Source organism: Cupressus sempervirens, chromosome 10, assembly GCF_028749045.1.
Source record: "Cupressus sempervirens isolate cs-2001-9-10 chromosome 10, ASM2874904v1, whole genome shotgun sequence".
Lineage (NCBI taxonomy): Eukaryota > Viridiplantae > Streptophyta > Pinopsida > Cupressales > Cupressaceae > Cupressus > Cupressus sempervirens.
Genome location: NC_143127.1, coordinates 950,314,752 through 950,334,799, shown reverse-complemented (window position 1 = coordinate 950,334,799; position 20,048 = coordinate 950,314,752). Strand labels below are relative to the sequence as shown.

At 31.5% G+C, this 20,048-nt stretch overlaps 1 pseudogene; it reads left to right on the top strand.

Moving 5' to 3' along the window:
• The first annotated feature begins 993 nt into the window (after window positions 1-993).
• Window positions 994-18,687, top strand: LOC149537119 (uncharacterized; annotated as a pseudogene).
• Window positions 18,688-20,048: the final 1,361 nt, after the last annotated feature.

Here is a 20,048-nt window from a genome sequence, read left to right as displayed (position 1 = left end):
AAAGTTGGTTGTTTACTATTGTCATGCTAATGCATATTTCATAGAATTTCAAGAAGCCCTATTTGACTAGTTATAACTTTGACCCAATTGATCAAAATGAATAATTTCCTTTTGCATTATATTCTAGGGATCATAGACTTACTATATTCTATATTTGAGTCTATGACAAATCCATTTGACTAGTTTTAAAACGTGATTCCAAATGCACCTTGTGAAATTTTACTGGTGTCTTAAAGTGCAGATTGATCAGTAGGCCTATTTGAGATGTCATAATTCTGAATCTATGATAGATAAGAAAAAATGTATTGTAGCATTGTGTTTATATAAGAATTCTTCAAGTGTCTTGAAGTGTGTCAGTTTTAAACTCTTGACTAGTCCATCTGCCTAGTTTCCTAGGTCCATTCCATTTGTGAAAATTGTTGTTCTGCCAATGTTCACAATTCTATAATTCTAAGGAGCCAACTTTGAACACTCTCCAAATGTGCCCAATTACTTTTCATGAGCCCAAATCATAGATTTATACACTCCTCATGATAATGAAGTAATGCCCCAGTTTTTGTGCCCCCAAGTGTTAGTTTGACATGTTTTCAAAACCAAAACTGAACACAATTTGTTATTTTTTGACATGTTTATTTGTAAACAGTTTCAAATGAGCAACTTTGATGGTCAATATCTTTTGACCTAGATTTTTTTACGAGGAAAAATATGATAGGATGAAAGAATGTGGAACAAAGAACCAACATATCAATTTTCAGAGCCCAATTGTTGGATTTAGTCAGTTCTTAAAGCTGGCTCATAGGGTTTCTGTTTAGAAAATCATAGTTTGCAAAAAAGGGTGAGGATGTGTTCTAAATGACCAATTAATGATTAATTTTGTTTCCAATTAGTATAGAAGTCTCAATGAAATATTTCAAAAGATCAAGTATTTCAATTGAAAAAAAAATAGCTAGACCCACTTTGGGACCCCACTAAATGCTATCAGATTGATAAGCCATGGTGTATATTGAAGAGGATGTCTATGAAGAGATGCTACAGAATGCAAATCCATCTATGAATGATAATATTGAGACAAAAGGGAAGGAGATACTCCTAGTAATAATCGATCGCAAGATATAATAAACAGTGAGATTTCTAGTCCCACTAGTAAATTTGAACCCAATTTTCAATGAATTTTGGTCAAAATTTTGACTCAGGTGGTCAAGATTTTAGCCAAGTAGTTCATGGAAATTTTTCTCATCAAAATTTTGAGAAACTTGTAGGTAGGTCAAAATTTCAACAAATACATTCATCAAAAAGTTTTTATCTCTGCTAACTCTAATTTGTCATTTTTGGTCAAAATTTTGAAAAAAATAGTGGTGAAAAACTATCAAGAATTGGTCAAAATTTCCACCAATTATTTTTCAAAATCTTTCAAGAATTGATGGAAATTTTGACCAATTCTTGGTAGAAAAATTTCAATAATTGGTCAAAAATTTCACCAATTCTTGGTCAAAAACTTTCAAGAATTGGTGGAAATTTCAACCAATTCTTGGTAGAAAACTATCAAGAATTGGTCAAAATTTCCACCAATTCTTGGTCAAAAACTTTCAAGAGATGGTCAAAATTTTGACCAAACTAAGTTGTTTTAAAAAAACATAGAGCAGGTGAATCCCCAATGAATACCTACCCATGGACTCTCTCTTAGATCATCTTCTTGATGATAGTTTTATAGACCAGTACACAAACATGAATATCTTCCAACCTAGGCTGAATTTGTAAAATCATTATAGTGTATTTGTGGAGAATTAGGATCACAAAAACATATTCAAATTTGAAAAGAATCCAATAGAGCAATTTAAAGTTATGACCCCAGTAATGAACCTCAATTTTACTATCATTAAAAAATAAAGAAACTTACATGTGTAGTGCAAACATCTTTCTCCTAGAATATAAAACCTTTTGGTCTCAAACCAAATTCACACGAAAGTAAATCCACAATACCAACCAAATCTAGAAGACCATTAATTTTCAACAATTAGAAACAAAGATATGCACAAAACTTTCACACAAAACTACTGCATGTTTAAATTATGCTCAAAATTTTCCATTAAATCATAAGAAAACATTGTATTGGGGGTTTAATTGGAAGTTTCTAGAGTTTATCAACACATCAGTACTTTAGTGCATGCAGAAGAATCCATGCATTCAATTCTTGTGTTTCAATTTTTTATGAGGCATCTGGTCAACATTTTGTGGGTTTACTCTATATCTGAAATATTAGCAATATTTTACTCCATATATGTTGTTGTTTCCTCATCTACTATCTTGTGAACAAGATTATAGCAAGTCATGGCTAAGATTGAAAGGAAATTTTCCAACAACTTGAGGTTAAACCAGCAATGAGCACCTCAACCTCATCCCGATGGCCAAAAAATGTCAAGAAACTGAAAGTTATATTAGATGAACAACTCATTCTCTAAGAAGTATTGATGTTAATACTGATGATTAGTTTTACTATCAAGAAACAATAAAAATGCTTCAAGACCTACAAGCATATTTACTAATATTTTACTCAGAGTGGTCAAAATAACTTGGAGGGATTTAAATAAAATCCTATAAGTCAAATCTATTAAAGCATACCAATTCATGTTTTCTGACTCTACACTATTCTTCAAATCCACTTTGCCACTGTCTCGCAATCCATTGGACAATAAGATTCTTCTAAACACTAGAAGATATTTGAGTTACAAAAGAATAAAAAAATTTCACATGGGAAGAAACAAATTTAAATGAGCAATTCAACATGTTTACCTTTTATGTCACTAAAGGGAAAAGCCTAGTTGCTAGTGTAATTAGATATCAACAAACTAAGACACAAAACATAACTTACATTCTAGCAAAAGATATATGAGTATTTGTAAGTAATGTCATAGCAACCACTTCCAACAACAAATTCTATAGCATATTCAAAGCCAAGTGCTAGTCACCACTTAGTCTACAAAAAAACAACAAATTATCAATTTGATGGTATGATTCTACATTATAGTCATAAAAATAAATGTCAGTTGATAGTTGAAAACTCCAATATTATGTTATGTATCATATATGTCTAGGAAAAATCAAATGAAATCATTTAAATTATTTATTTTGAAATAAATATAGTCAGAAACTTATATAATAGCCTTTAGTCTTCAAAAGGATCTAGATTATGGTCATTATTTGGTTTAACATCATTTTAACCAATAGTAAATGGAGCACCACTCCCACTACATGAGGGTTATGGTAAATTTGTGTTTTATTTTATAGAGAAGATGAAAGCTCTATATATAGATTTGCAAAGACTACGTGCTTAGAAGAAACAATGTGAATTAGAAACAAAAATAGAAACTACCTAATTAACTATAGACTAACTACAATGACTATTAGAGAAACATTACCCTATCCTAATACCCTTGATGGAGCCTTAAAATTCAAAAAAATTAGGCATCCATTTGAGCATATTTTATGAGTACCATCCTCCATGATTAAAATCCATTTTTGCAATACATTTGAAGATGGTGATGATCGTGTTCACAAACTAATGGAGTTATGTAAAAATAGAGAGCTCTTTGATCAGATATTGAAGTAAAAGAGATAAGTGCTAATGCTAATCTGATGTAGCTGACCTACTCATTATTCAAAGGAAATTTTAGCATATGTTGTGCAAAGTCAAGATTGAAGGACTTACCCAGATCATTAATCCACTCTATGATGTCAATATGGGATTGAAGGAATTGCCTAATAGTACAGAGAAGAATGCATAATTTCCATTACTTGTGCAAGTTCCTCAAATATTTCACATTTAAATATTGTGTAAAAAGTTGTACATTAGACATTTCTTGTCTTAAATAAATTTACCTACAAAGCTTCATGATTGCACCCCTAAAATTGTAAATTGTTCACAAATGCAACCATTAAGTTGCATAAACAAAATAGTTCTACCATTTCAAAATTTCATTAAACCAGAATGTTGAAATAAGTACATTTCATTCTGTAATATCTTGCACAGCTTATATTTTGGCAACTATTGTACCATTGCATCAAAAATAAAATTAGAGGAAGTCAAACATATCTTATTGGTTATATTTTACAACATGTTATTTCTTTAAATACCTCTATAGAAAAAAGCTTATAGAATTACTCCTACATGATAGCCAAATATTACACCAATTGTATAGAGTATAACTTCATTGTTTTGAAAATTAACTCAGGTCAATACAAAGAGGTAACACAGAATGAGGTTAGTCTACATCTATAGTCTTGTGACAACAATGTGATTCAATTACACCATAGCTACAACTGCCAAGGAAACTAAAGTTCAAGACTCAAAATTAAAAAGAAAAATAAATAATAGAATTCAAGAAAAGAAGAGGACGAGATGGAACCATATTGAGAGGACAAATAAGATTTAATAAAGAATCCAATCCTTATACACATGGCAAGGTTCTATTATTCCAATCTTAGCAACAAGTTTTCTATGAAAAGAAAAAGTAGCATAAAGAAGTCAATAGCTGGCCAAAAACATGATAAAAGTGAGCCATATCCCTACTGCTAGATGCATGAGAACAAAGACATAATATCCATCCCTCCATCTCAATTATCTTAAATGATCTAGTATGAACTAGGAACATCCCTCCCTACTTATCAAAAGAGTAATATTCTGGTGATCCCTAGAAATGAGAATTTCTGAAGAAAAGAATCCACATAATTCTTCCTAAAATAGGATGTATCACTTCATCAAGCTTGAGGTAGAGATCCAAGTAACTTTCAAAATTTTAGTAAAAAAATAATTAATAGCAATCTCTTCTATAGTTTGCAACAAGATTCTAATCAATTCAAACAAGAATTAGGAAGACATGATCACTGTTACAATTCAACCAAAAGATAAACATATACTCTTTGTAACCTATTTACCAATTTAAATCAAACATTCATACAGAAGGATGCAAATAATTAAAGAAATTTACAATTTCATTCTACAAATAGTGAAATAGCTCTGGCTTGGTCATATAGGTTTTTCACTTCTACCTCTAAGAATGGCTTCTAGTCTAAGACTTGTTCAATCTACCTATCTAGATCACCATGAGAAGGTATCTCTATCACTTTGATTGGTTCTTTACTACAAATATCTTAATACCAATAGAATCAAATCTCTAAGTGGATTGATCCACATGGAACATCCTTGTTTGCTTCTATGGCATTCTCTAATTGTAAATCTTTGATGTCATTGGATTATTAAATAGATTGAATGGCCTTATATTTGATTTGGAATGATTAAGGGATGACTCAAGATTGTTTTGGATCTATTTGTGTGATTAGTCATGGAGAGTAATGAAATATTGAATGAACCTTTTAAAACTCATCAAAAACCTTCTTTCGTAGATTTAAGATAAAGGGTTTAATTATATATCAGATTCTAATCAATGAAAAAATGAGTGTATTTGTTTGTTAGAGAGTATACTCATCATAATTCATCATGCATTTAGTTTGGTGTCCAAGGGTTAAGGTAAATGTGATAAAAAATAATCCATATTGGATGTAATCAGTCAAATTTTCTAGATAATGACAATAAGAAATATCTCTTGATATAGGATCCATAACTCACAAATGAACCCTTGGAATTTTCTGCATTTTCAATATTTTTGAATAAATATAGTTCTCCACAGTCTCATAAAAAATGTAATGTTGTTGTATCCACTTCTTGTGAGTACTTGGCTTTATTGTGGTGGAAATAACATCTATTGCACATGCATGTATAGAATTATCTAAGAGTAAAAAACTTCAATATAGCAACATTTAAGATACTAGAGAAGCCTATGAACTATTTGTTAATATATTTTTACTTTTTTATGTGATAGTGTGTCCTACCTACATTTGGTTTACAAATTGATCAATGATGCAATTGCTATGGAACATATTTATCCATCTAAATCTATAGAAGATAAATAGATTTCTTACATGGTATGGATAGCCTTTAAAATGAATGTGATAATATATTAGAAAAGCTAAATTGGAAAGAAATAGAAACAAAGGTCCACTTCTTATCTAGTTTGAGATTAGTGTAACATGAAACTAAAAGAAAAGAAACTACATTTGTGAATGGTAATCAAGTTGCAACAAGGGAAAAAAAACAAACAAACTTGTTTGGCAATAAGAACTACTCAATCCTCTCACTTCACTACGATGGTGAGTTTCTCCCTTATCATAGAAAAACTAAATGATGAAAATAGCTGGCAAAGCATATATGATAGTGCAGTAGTTTTTTGTTTACCACTTCCAATGGAAAAAAAAAATTCCTTTATAAGAATAGAAACATGTTTAACAATTGTAAGAGTAGATGACTACATGGATCATATTAGAGGAAAAGAACAATTGGTCATGTGGTCTGAACAATTGTGACTAGGTGATTTCTTTGTGTTCTATCCACACTATTTCCTATTATTCTAACTCAACTCACCTCTTATGAGTATATATGTGTTAATGATACCCCCTAGTTTTTGTATTTGGGGTCAACCAATTGCCAAAGTGCTCAATTATATCAACCTCACATTATAAAGTTTATAAATACATTGACTTTGTAAAATTTAATCTAGCATTACATGTGTATATCTATAGCTATCTACAAAAATTGTGTTATAGGTTTTCCCAAGCCACTAGTGAGAAAATGAATTAAAAAAAATTAGCTGTGGATCTTTATTTTCTAGTGAGGTATTTAAGAGCTACATTGCTTTTGATACTACTTGCCTTCCCATCAATCTTGTTCACTAATAATTAGTGATAAACAATGTGATTTTGCCAAAGGAGATGCTCAAGCATTCATTGTAACAACTTGGAAAACTCTAGGGAAGCTAGGCCATTTTTATCACATGACATGCAACATGCATGCAATTTAACTTGGAAAATTTTAGGAAGCTAGGAGATTATTCTAACAGAGATAAAGCTTGCATGTTGGAAAATCCAATGAAACATTTGGAAGGTAGAGCAAATTGTGTTGCAACTCAAACACTAAATGAACAAGAAAAATGAACATTAGGTGTCAAGGTGGCTAGAATATAACCTCTAAACAAACTAAGTAGAGGAACCTAGATATCATATTTTGTGCCCAATATATAGTTGGCACCAACAAGGTTAGTTAGAGGCAAGATTCCACCTTGTGTGTCTTGGGCAGCCTCACTTGTAGGAGATAAGTAAACCAAGTCTCAAATGCTTCTATCTAATATAAAAGACAAACAACCTTAATGTAAAGACAAACAAGCTCAATGGGCAGTTGGATTGGTTGCTTGTAATTTTACCAAAAAACATATTTGAATACATTTGTATGTAACATTGAAAATATATTTCATGTGCTGAATATATAAAAGAGGCCACACTTAGCCTTTTACTATTGTAGACTCAAGGGATATCACATTTACTTCACAATTTGTATATGTCTATGGAAATTTCATGTTGTAGCATATGTAATGCTTCTCAAATCAATATACAAAGTGCCAAGCCTATATCACAATCAATTTCTCTAGCGGTTATCTTGTTGGGCAAGATATGAAGAATTATCATCATCACACCAACTAAGTATGCAATCTATTTGACAAAATGTTGTCAATACTCTACATACTCCCTCCAAAAATAAACTTCATCACTAGGAAAAAATAGAACCATAAACCATTTCAAGAAAACAAATATACATTCACTAAATAGGAAAATACAAACAAAAATGGCCAAGCACAGCTGTTGTCACAGATTCTAAAATTTCTCCAACCCATTGTTGTACACCTCTACTTCTGTGGAAACCTAGATGAGTTCAACCATTTAATCTAGTCATAGCATAAACAATAGAATTTCTATAAGAGATATAAATAATTTCAAAACTTTATTGTCAACAGATGCTCTAAATATTAAGCATAAGAGACCATCAACAAGACTACAAAAAAGTAATGCACATTTACAATATTTTGTGAAACTCTATCAAGAAACATGTCATTTGATACTCAGATCCAACACAAAAAAATGGTATATAAATGAAGGTGCAAAAATATAGAACACGAGGACCACTCTACTAAGAAATACTTCCTTTATTTGAATAGCTCGTAGATAAGATCAATATATGGAAAGATTTTATCTAGGGCATATATATTGCATGTAATGTATCAACAAGTAAGGCATTTCTGAAAGCATCCAAATCATATATGAAACCATCCAATAGAAGTTGATGAACACCACAACTTGAAGACCAATTTGATAAAAAATAATCTCTATGTCCAACAAACAAAATAAGTTTAAGTTTCATATGTGAATAATAATTTTGTAAACATAATATACATGCCTCATCTACTCCCATAATATGCCACAATTCATAGCAATTATAAAATAAAAAAGCTTCTAGAAAATGTGAATAGAGATTAAGAAGATCAATATTTTAGATGATACTCTACCACCTGTCATTGGGATTACAGTGTCACAATCATCCACAATCTAATTTTTTTCTGTAGTGCCTACCCTCGTTCACATCTTTTCTGGACATATTGTTGCTATTATTATCAGACTATGATGGACTAGTTTTATGTTGATGGATTAGTGGTATTGTTTTGACACTATCAGACATTATGTTATGGATTCAGTGGTTATATGATGAGATCACTTAGACTTTACGTTTCATGCATACATGATGATCATTATATTGTTTTCAGTTATTACTGACGATTGGATGGATGGTTTATTATCTTATGTGCTTTATTATGGATACTTACCCCATACTTGCATGTGTATGATGTGTGTGTTTTCATATTGTATGGCATTTCTGATGTGGTTAAGGAAGGGAGTCGTAGTCACCTGCTTAGTCGGGATCTACATGATGCACCACTTCCTTTCATTGTCTATTTAGCTTAGCATTATATATTGTATGTACATGCATGGGTTTTTCTGCAGGTTGCAGGTACCAGGTATCGACTTCCCTGAATTGCCAGGATGAGCATATCCTATTACACTATCTCAATGATAAGAGAAGGGAGATAAATTCTCAAGTCCAAATCCCAAACCTTTAAGCCAATTGTCCTAGTGAGGTAGGACAAGTATCTGGATATTTTACCCACCGAATGTGTCAGATGACATAATTCATGATTTTTAACCCTTTAGACTGATTTTGAGTGATTTTCTCTATGATGGGTTTTCATATTTTATCTTGGAGGTCTATGGTGAATTTTCTATTAATTAAGTCTTAATAAATAGATTTAATTAATAAATTAATTATTTGAGAAAATTAATATAAAATATCATGTTATTTGATATTTTGATTATAATTAATTAAATGTGAATTATTGAGGAAAAATGAATTAAATAAAAGAAAATTAGAAATTAAAATTAATAATAATAAAAAAATAATAATAAAGTAATAAATAAATAATAATAATAAAAGTTATAAAAGTTAAAATGAAAGTTATAAATATTTAAATAGAAATTATATAAAAAGTGAATTGGAGTTATAAGCTTGCATAGGAGTTAGCGCACTTCTCTATTTCTCAAGTGTCAACAACACGGGGGTTAGTGCATCAATTAAGCACATGGTGTCTACAACCCTATGGCTCATCTTGAAGGTTGGAAAAGACCCATGCTTAGTTGGTGACACCTTCCAGCTGTTTCTAGAAGCATTTTAGATGTTCCTGAAAGCTCTTTATATTCAGGCATTCATAGAAGCTTAGACATAGCGTTGGAAGTGCAATTGGAGCATAGGAGGACTCGAGAATTCTAAAGAAGGAAGGAGCTTGCTCTACGGATTTTCTGAGGAAGAGCGATTTAGCATTAGAATTCGGGTAGATTCTTGTGATTTTATTTATGCTATTTCTTCATCATGCATTCCCTGTCTTCTTCGTGTCTTCCATATGTATTTTGAGAAGTTTCATATTTTTATGGATTATCAATATGGGTAGATTAATTTATTGGAGAATTTTATATGCATAGATTTGAAAGATCACGGGGCTAGGGTTTAAATTTATAGCCAAATCCATTAGAAAATTAATTGAGTGAATCTATAATGCAAATATTTTAAAATTCTGAAATTGTAGATATAATCTTTGTGGAAAAAAAACATACATGTTTATATATTCAAATCTGCATACATATATATATATATATATATATGTATATGTATACATTTATTATGAATCTAATACAAAATTCGAATATATATATATACATACATATATATATACTGATATATATATATATATATATACATATACATATATATATATATATAATACACTGAATGAGCGATTTATAAATCGTAGTGGGGAAAACTTAATAAATCGCATCTCGATTCATATTGCATAGAAACAATGTTAAAAAATGTATATATTAAAAATGTCGTGGGCACGATTTGTACCCCATGCCTGTGGAAGGCAGAGGCCTATCGTCATAGGTCTACGGTGACAAGGGTACTATGTACCCGCTGTCGGTGCAGTGCTTGTGACCGCAGGTACTGTGTACCGTAGCAAGAGAGAGAAGGGGTTAACTAATAATATTGTTATACAAAAATGTTTATGTTAAAATGTTTAAAACAAACGTTATACATGAACTCGATTCTCATTGTTATTTTCATATGATATATGGTGTTAATCGAAATTGTTAAATCAATTTTATGAAACGTAATAACTATTTATATATTTACATATGTATGTATGTATATATATATACATATATATATATATATACATATATATATATATATACATATATATATATATATACATATATATATATATATACATATATATATATATATATATATATATATATATATATATATATATATATATATATATATATATATATATATATATATATATATATGTATGTATGTATATATATATATATATACATATATGTAATATGTAAATATGTTATTAATAAATTTAAGTTAATATTATTTGATAAATGATTTATATTGAAGGTTTATTTTCACAATGGTGACTCTTTAATAATTTTCAACTATTAAGATTTAATTGTTTTAAATTATTAAATAAATATTTGATAGTTTGGTGGGGGATGTATCAAACAAATATTATAATTGGAAAATGGATTTTTAGTTCTATTAAGGAAAACTTTTATTTATCCAAAACAATATATGTGTTCCTCCATTCATTCTTCAAACTTGGAAACATAAACTAAGATCTCTACATTTAAATTCAAGTTGTAAATTTAGCAAGACCAAAACATGTGGTTGCATTGTGTATTCTTTATGCTATTGTTTTAGGTTTTGGGTTGACTAGTGTTGACCAGTATAGGACGTCGACCAGAGGCTTGGGGGTTATGTGATTGTGATGACATGATGATGTTTTAATCTCGATCTTTATAAACCCAACCATGGTTATGTGATGGAATGCTCTATGTATTGCTTGTAATTATTGATTGTTATAGTTGAGATTCTTATGTATGAGATACTTGACTTAACCATTATTTTTGGTCATCGATCAGTTAACCTTGGTCATTTTCTAATTGCCATGATGGGACTGAAATGTAGATTTATTCTTGATGATGTCATGATGTGACATGTTTGACTCAACCATTTTTTGGAGTCTTCGATCAGTATGATTGAGATATATATTTTGGTTATTGAGATCCATTGGATACTTTGATTATCAGTGATACTTCAGTTGCCAATAGAGAGCTGTTGTGTTCATGATTTTCTATGGATGTTTGCTCATGGGGAATTGGTGCTTTTATGCATATTTGATGATTTTATCATGGATTATCTTTTGTGATTTTGAGATTTATGATTCCATGAGCATTAGGGTAGGATATTTGCATGTAGTGACGGGAAGTGGCTTGCAATGGGGGCCGGGGCCCTAAGAGGCTACCAGGGTAACTCATTGTAAGTTAGATTAATAATTGATAACATTCACACCTAATACTAACTAAATGAACCTAAAAAGATAATATTTTTGTTCTCACCCATGCCTTGAGTGCATGTACAGGCTAGGATGGGAGTAGTGAGATGCATGGTTGCGACCTTGCATTCCGTAGTATGCCTCGTCAGTATGAGAGGATACTAGTGGCCAGATTAAATCAGTATGGACCCATGGAGTTTACCTAACTACCAGGGTAACTTGTACGTGATAATTGCAATGACACTTTCCTGCTTGCATAGTAGGTTCTTACACGTCATTGTGTGCCTCTGGGATTAGATGTCAGATTTTGTGGTTGGAACCTTTGAGTTAGTATACTTTTAGGATTCTTGGACTTATAGAGATTTGTGCTATGTGATTTTGATATCCTATTTGGGACTTGAGATTATCTCCTCAGCACAGTGGGAGTGGACCATTTAGGTACCACGCGGTCGAGTGGTAGTGTATTTTCCCACTCTTATCATTTTGAGATTCATTGAGACATCGTGGCTGATGCGTCCTTCATGATGGTGGATATGTATCCTTTTTCATTGATGATTAGCATATGTTAGATGTTGTTATCTTATGTTAGATCACTTTCTACATATGATGTTGTATATGTTAGGAGTGACATTCCTACTATGTAATACTGATGATCTCTTCGATAATTTGGAATGTTATGCACGGAGGGATGGCTAGGATCCACGATGGTCTAATGATGCTATTAATGGTTGGGAGGAACTGTGCACTTAGTTTATTATGTTTGATCTTTATGATGGATGTATATGTTTTCTATGATGATGTATCATGTGTACCATGTGATTATCGCTACTTTGATGTATCATGGATTAGAATAGGATGATGTACCTTATTCTATGTATGTATATTCTTTTGAGCTTGTCATACCCTGTGACATGTACAGAGGATGAATGAGCATTTGAAATGTAATGTATAAACATTGGACTTATCATTATTGTTTCATGTGGATGTTGTACTAGATGGATTCATGTATGTAATTCAATGTTAAGGGATCTTAAAGAATGTAATCTGTTATGTATGTTATGTTTACTTTCAGATGGACATTGTTATTGCTTCTGTTATTGTGCATTAGTTATACGTGGTGTTTACTTTCATTAAATAAAAAAAAATGCTACCAAACTTAGTGAAATTCTAGGTTAATTCTTTGGATCCCTTGGCGGGGCATTACATTTTCTTAGTTTTAAGAGAATCACAAGATTCACAAACATGTCACTCATAAAAACAACTTGATATCTTGGATGACTGATGTGATGCTACTGTATTTGTATAATTGCACTATTTTGGATGGCAATGACATGGATATATCTCATATTTATTTACAAAAAATTTCTTAATCTAGGGTTGGACTATGATATTCTGATCAATGAGAAAAATAAGATGTAACTACTTCATTGAGGATACTATCGACAAATCCTTATTGTTTATTGTAGTTCAGTCAATCAAGAGTTTGCATCATCACCATTCTTCTCAAGTCTGTCAAACTATTTCGAGCACAAATCAATCAAAACTCCTTTGCATCTCCCCAACCTTGTCCTTGTCAACTCATAATAGTACAATGATGTAAATTCTACACATAAACTTTATACATATAGCAAAGCAAGTAGTTATCTACAAAAAAGTGGTAAAGAATAAGTTGTCTCAACTCTCTAACTACATCCTATGCACCCATTGCCATCTAGTGGGACAATTGAGGGCAAGGTTAAACTATCATCCCTCTCTAATTTACTAAAAAAATAATTCAATTTTATAATATATATTTCAGAACACATCCTTGTAATAGAAAAAAAAAAATTTGCTCTTGTGACTTAGCAGTTTGAGGAAATCTCCACGACCTTTTCATGTACAATTATGGTAACTACCATGTTTTCCATATAAAGAGCAATATTCAAACTATCCTACCTACTTTTTATATTGCACTAGAAATTTTTATGCACCTCCAAAATATGATCCCTCTATGAATAATAAATATATCATGTTACTAAATGTCTCTCATCTCTTTGAAACTATAAGCTTGTGCCTGTGTGCCATGTAACCTCCAAAATAATGGCAATGGATACAACTGCATACTAGAAAGCTAAAGTTTCTTGCACCTCATCTAACTCAAATTCTTAGTATCTTAACCACATAGTAGATGTCAATGTCCTCTACAAGGACTCTTACAACATCACCATCACCATCACCATCACCATTTTTATAAAATTAATTAGCATTGAATGTATTCTTGAGTCCTATAGATGATTAGAGACCCATACCTAGAAAAGGTAAATATCTATAAGTCCCCCTTACATCTAGTCAACTCTTGGGTACATGCATTTTTTAATTCCTTCCAATGCGTTGAATTACTCTAGGGGGTACATGCATTTTTTAAATCCTTCCAATGTGTTGCAAAGTGCATGCATCCAAAATGGGGTCTAATAAATGTGTTTGTAGATGTTGATTATTAAATCAATTGGAAGAGAAACAATTACTACTTATATAACCACCTAGACCATATTTTAGGGTCGAACCTCTGCTATGGCTCAAATTGGAAAGTTGGCATCTTACACTTCCTAAGATTTTTTGTGCTCAACTACATATTTTGACATTTAAATTAAAGAATTTATATCTTATTCCTTCTACTACATTCAACTACTTAGGGAAATACTACTTTTTGGTGAGGTGAAAATGGTGCTGATTTGTGGGGAACATTTGATTTTTGTTCACCCATCAATTATAGATAATGTGTCCTCGCATCACCCAAGTCTATTTTCCCACTTTTTTTCAAAATTTAAATTTAGGAATCATCTTATCTAAATAGGAAATGACATAAGCTCAAGTTTGTATTGTACACAAGAACTTAGACCTGAAGCCCTTGGTATGGCCTATTACCCTTACAAGGACTATTTCCGAAGAGAATTTTGCAATAGGGAGTGAGAGATCAATGAATATACATATCTACAAACCTTTCACTAGTTAAATTCATAAAGTGTGACATGTAAATTTTTGTAAATACTCATTCCAAAATTATTTCTTTAGTATCATTAGCCTAGACACTGAAACCAAAGAAATTCAATAGCCTAATCATGGTTTCCTTTATTCCAAAATAAATATAACAAAAAACCAAGAGGGAAAAGTTTTAGAATAATGATAAAAAGATATAGAAAAAAAGGTTGTAACTATTGCAAATCTTTCTCATATTGAAATTGATCTCCTTGTCCAATTTTTTTTAGCTAAACTCCTCTTTATCTTATGGTAATGTCTTGAAACCATGTGTTTTCCCCTTTTTTTACCCATCTTGAAACAAATGCTTCAAGTGTCAGAGATATGGTTAAAGCAATAAGAAGATTAACTTTTCTTTTCTTTTCTTTTTTGTTGGTTTGGTAGGAAACATTATGTAGTCCCTTGTCAATTGCCTAATGGCCTTGCAGTAAGTAACATGCCTTTGATGTCTCCCTATTTTTATGGGTGTATCTCAAACATTTCCTCATATTAATTCCCTAATTTACTAGGGAGAACTCCCCCAACTCCAAGGATATACCCTTGTAAATAAAATCAACATTACATTTCAATTAGATACCTGATCTATTTCTATAGTATAGCTTTCCAAGGGGTTGAGATGTGTGTTTGTACCTAATATGTGCAAACAAAAAAGTTAGTGAAAAGGTGAAAATGGAAAAAGGTAGGCATCTCAAATTCATTTACACACAAATTTCCAAATGATGTATAATCACACTAGCATAGATTTTTACCTACCAGAATATTCAAAGGATAGAAAATGAGCAAGAGTTAAAATCAAAAAACAAAAAACAAAAACATTTAATCAATTAAAACATGACCACTTAAAGCCAATGTCAATGCATTGGATGAAATTCCTTGAGGAACAAAATTACACAATGTTTCCTTTTAAATATGATGCCACCCTTAATATTGTCCAAATGAGCTTACTACACTGATACCAGCTTTGAGAAACAACATTACTCAATGACTACTGAGATGAAGGTGGGCAAGTCTTTCATTTTACAGCAGCTGTCTCAATCTATTACTCCCATTAGGTGCTGCCAAATACCCTCAATAATGCAATGTTTTGAATTTGAACACTATACAATAAAGATGTTGAGGAACTTGCCCACAAATTTTAAAGTACCCTAATTGTGTGTTGCACTACACATTCTATAAAGCCTAGCACAAGTTATCTTACTTTTTTTGGTGAGAATAAACATGAACCTACAACTTTCTATGAGTTCCTAACTCTATCAAGAAGTCGAGCATTAAGTAAACAACACCAAAAGGGAACTTGACATCTTTCATTTCAATAAGAAATAATTACTTCCAATGGAGTTGCATATAAATAAGGCTTGATCTTTAAGTATGTCTTGACAAAAATCATTAACTTTCTTTGCCCAACTCTTGAATGTGTATAGGGAGTTAACTAGAAAATCACCTAGAATTGGCTTGTCTGAGTATCAACCATACCCAAGAAGATCAATTGCATAAACCCTGTGGGACTTTGCAAGAACATGAAAATTCTTCCTCCATTGATATAGATTTTTATAATTTAGAGTATAAGACATTGAGGAATGCCTAATTTTGTGGATAAGATAATATGTTCAACACTAAGCAACAACTAGTTATTTCCAACCCATACTATTCAACTATGGTATCAAACAATATTTTAAAGAAAATATATTGCACAATCTAGGACACACCATTACCAACAACATAATGTATCACTGAAAAATACTCTATTTGCTAAGTAAGGATGTCAATGTCATTGTTTAAAAGTTGGAGCCATCATTTTTAGAACACAAGCATCTGGGTTTGGAAAATGGTTCCATGATTTCCCAATTTGTATTGTTGTGTACTCAAATATGTAAACTATAGTTCTATTTTGCACAACAAGTATTCTAAGCACTTTAGAAACTTGAGGAGAAAAAAAAGGATCAGCCAAGTGTAAAGTTAAGTGCTATGATTGAAGCATACTATTGCTAAGTTATACTCTATATTTTGTGTCAATTTATTTGGTTCATCTTCACTAGCTAGGGTAGAAGGTAGACACACATCATACAACATTTTAATTTGAAGATAAATTTGTAACAAAAAAATTCAAATTCCAAATAGGCATTCTAAAGAAAATCTCAAATATAGAATTACATGTTAAGCAGCAAGGTTCTAATTTAAAAGAAATTGATAAAAAAGAGAATGGGAACCTTAAAAACTTTGCTCTCATCCAAGCCCTTTCCACATCTCTAGTCACTACCCCCTTCATGCCCTGATTCTCTTTCTTTTATCCATTATGACAAAGTAACTAACCTAATTACCCCTAACATTGCAAAATGAGCCTTACAAAACTATATCCATGATCATTGCAAAATGAGCCCCAATATTACCTACATTTTTTAATGATACCCTATGCAAGAATGAAGTTGAGCCTACATAATAAGAATAATAACATACTTTAAGAATATACCTTTTCTTTGTTATGACCTAAGTTGGTCAAAATTTTGATCAACTTGGGAAAACTTAGGACATTTTTTACCAACACGAGGATGAAAACCAAAAAAAATTAAAAATCATAGCTTTGATTGAAAATTTTGGTAGAAAAGCAAGTGCAAATGTACGAGTGTCCATGGTCTTCATCTAAGGGATCAATGAATACTTCAATTTCACCCTCATTTAAAACACCTTCAAAATTTGCACACTTACTACTTGATAGAGGACCAGAGGTAGGAAAAATGCATTGGTTAACACTGAGGTTAGACATAAACATAAAGATATCCAAGCAGTATAGATGATGAATGATGATGACAAAGGGTTTCTCAATGAGATGATTGTTAATGAATTGCTTCATGATATAACTGGGATATTTCCTAAGACTCTTGCATCCAAGAACACAACTTATGGAAAATTAACTAAAATTAAGGTACAAATCAAATCTACAATGGAGAAAGCATTTTGGGATAGAGTTGGTGAAATATTTGAGTAGAATCCAGAAAATTATACTCGATTAATAGGACTTGTAAAAGAATTCAGGGATGAACTGGATGCTTTGGTTCCTCAAAGTTGGAAGCAAAAACTTCATGAAAGTATTGGTGTGTAACTCTTTCTTAGGTTATGGAGTCTAGAGTCAAAAATGTTGAATATCGTGCAAATCTATAAAATTATGCATTGTCTCTTGTACTAAGTCTTGGGACACTAGTACATGATAGTGAAACAAAAGTAGCTCATGAGAAACTACTAGAGGAATTGTCTGGAATAGTGGTCAGAATGAACTAGAAGTCAAACATCTCCTTCACATCTACATTGGTTAAGGGTCTTTGCTTCATTTTAGACAATATACAACTCTTGAAGTAGGATATAAGAATTTCTCAAATTTGAACAATAGCCCCACTAATTTAAGGGTCTGTAGGTGTGGAGTACATGCAAAAACTATTCACTAATCACTATGGTCCATCCTGCATAGCTACAAGCATGATGCCCCAAATTGTTGAATGACTTTCTAAAGTATAGGAATGTATCAAAAAGGAAATGAATGATTTTAATGAATTGGTTGAGGTCTTCATGTGTAGCACAAAGTTCTCAAATGGAAGCTAAGTTTTAGATAGAGTTTGAGTGGATATCCATGGGGACTATGATATGCCTAGGTTTGTTGCAAATAGCAAGAAGGAATGTTGTAGAAAACAAAGACAAAACACCAAAGAATATAAAATTAAATGTAGGAAGGCAAGGCTCATGTTTTGAAATGATCCCCAACACTTGTAAAGCTTCATGGGAGTAATTTTGCAAAATGGTGAAGGCAAGTCACAATATCCAACATTGCTTGTGGGATGTGATTATCTAGTATTTAAATACACAAAGACACAATGTATAAATTTCTTAAGCAGTCCATGCTTGAAGATAAGACATAGAGCTCATGTGCATGGGACCCATGGATAGGACAATTAGCCACCACAGAAAAGGAATTTTGAGCAACTAAACATGCATCAAAGGAGATGGCATGTGGCACATTTGTAGGCTAGTCGTAAGATCAAAAAATACTATAAATTAAAGCTGAGATGATACAAAATGGCATAAAGTCAAGAAGGAAAATTTTGAAGCTTACAAAGTTATGCAAAATCACATAGTTGGGAGATAGAAGATGTGCATTTATGATGTTACGGTAGGTGTATGATCAAAGGAATAATATTGGAGAGTAAAGAAGCCATGCTAGTCATATATTTAGGAATTTGTAAGTTTGTAAGTCTCAAGATAATGAATATGTGAGGATATGAGAAGTTTGTGAGATTGGAAAAGCACGATTTTGGGAGGTAAGAAATTCAAATGTTGGATAAAGGTGTGTGGGGTGAACTCTAATGAAGATGAAAAATAAGAATGTGCCACATGGCACCCAAGTTCAATTTGGGGGATAAGTTAAAGTAAAATTAAATTTAAGTTAATACTAAGCACATATTCTCAAAAGTTAAAAAGTTGAAAATTTGAAGTAAAATTGATAAATTGTATAGTCCTGACAATATAAATTTTAAATCTTTCAATTTTAAGTAGTTTGTTCATGGTCAAGGGCCTAATTTTCCAAATCAAAATGAGAGGGGCCATTTTTATCCAAAATATAGAGTGCAGTACACTGTTGGAAAGGGGAGAAGATGATCTTTTCAAATATGCAATTAGAATATGTATAGGTTTTCAATGACAAAATTTATAGGCAGTTTTGAAAATTCTGAGGCATTCTTAGCAAAATGAGTTTTTTTCATGATGAAGCATTAGAATTAGTTAGAGAGAAAACAGGGGAGTTTTTCGGCTCCAAATTTGGGTAAAATGTTCTCAAAAATGTTATTTTTCCTATAAAGTCATTTTGTGAGTGTTTTGGCATATGTTTTAGCAGTAGATCTAGTATCTTATGCATTTAGTTGTGTTCTCTATCATTTTGAAGATATTTCAAGCATTCTTAAACATAATGATGAAGATCTAATTTTTAGTTATAGGAAGAGAGTAGAGGGAAGTTTTACATTAGTAGATGGAGGTTTTTCAAGTGAAAATATGGCATCAGCACAGCGAATCCAAGATTTCTTCCATTCTATATAATCTCTTCTCTTCTCTTTCTCTAAGGCAGGTTCAAGTTTATTGGAAAATTTTCTAGAGTTA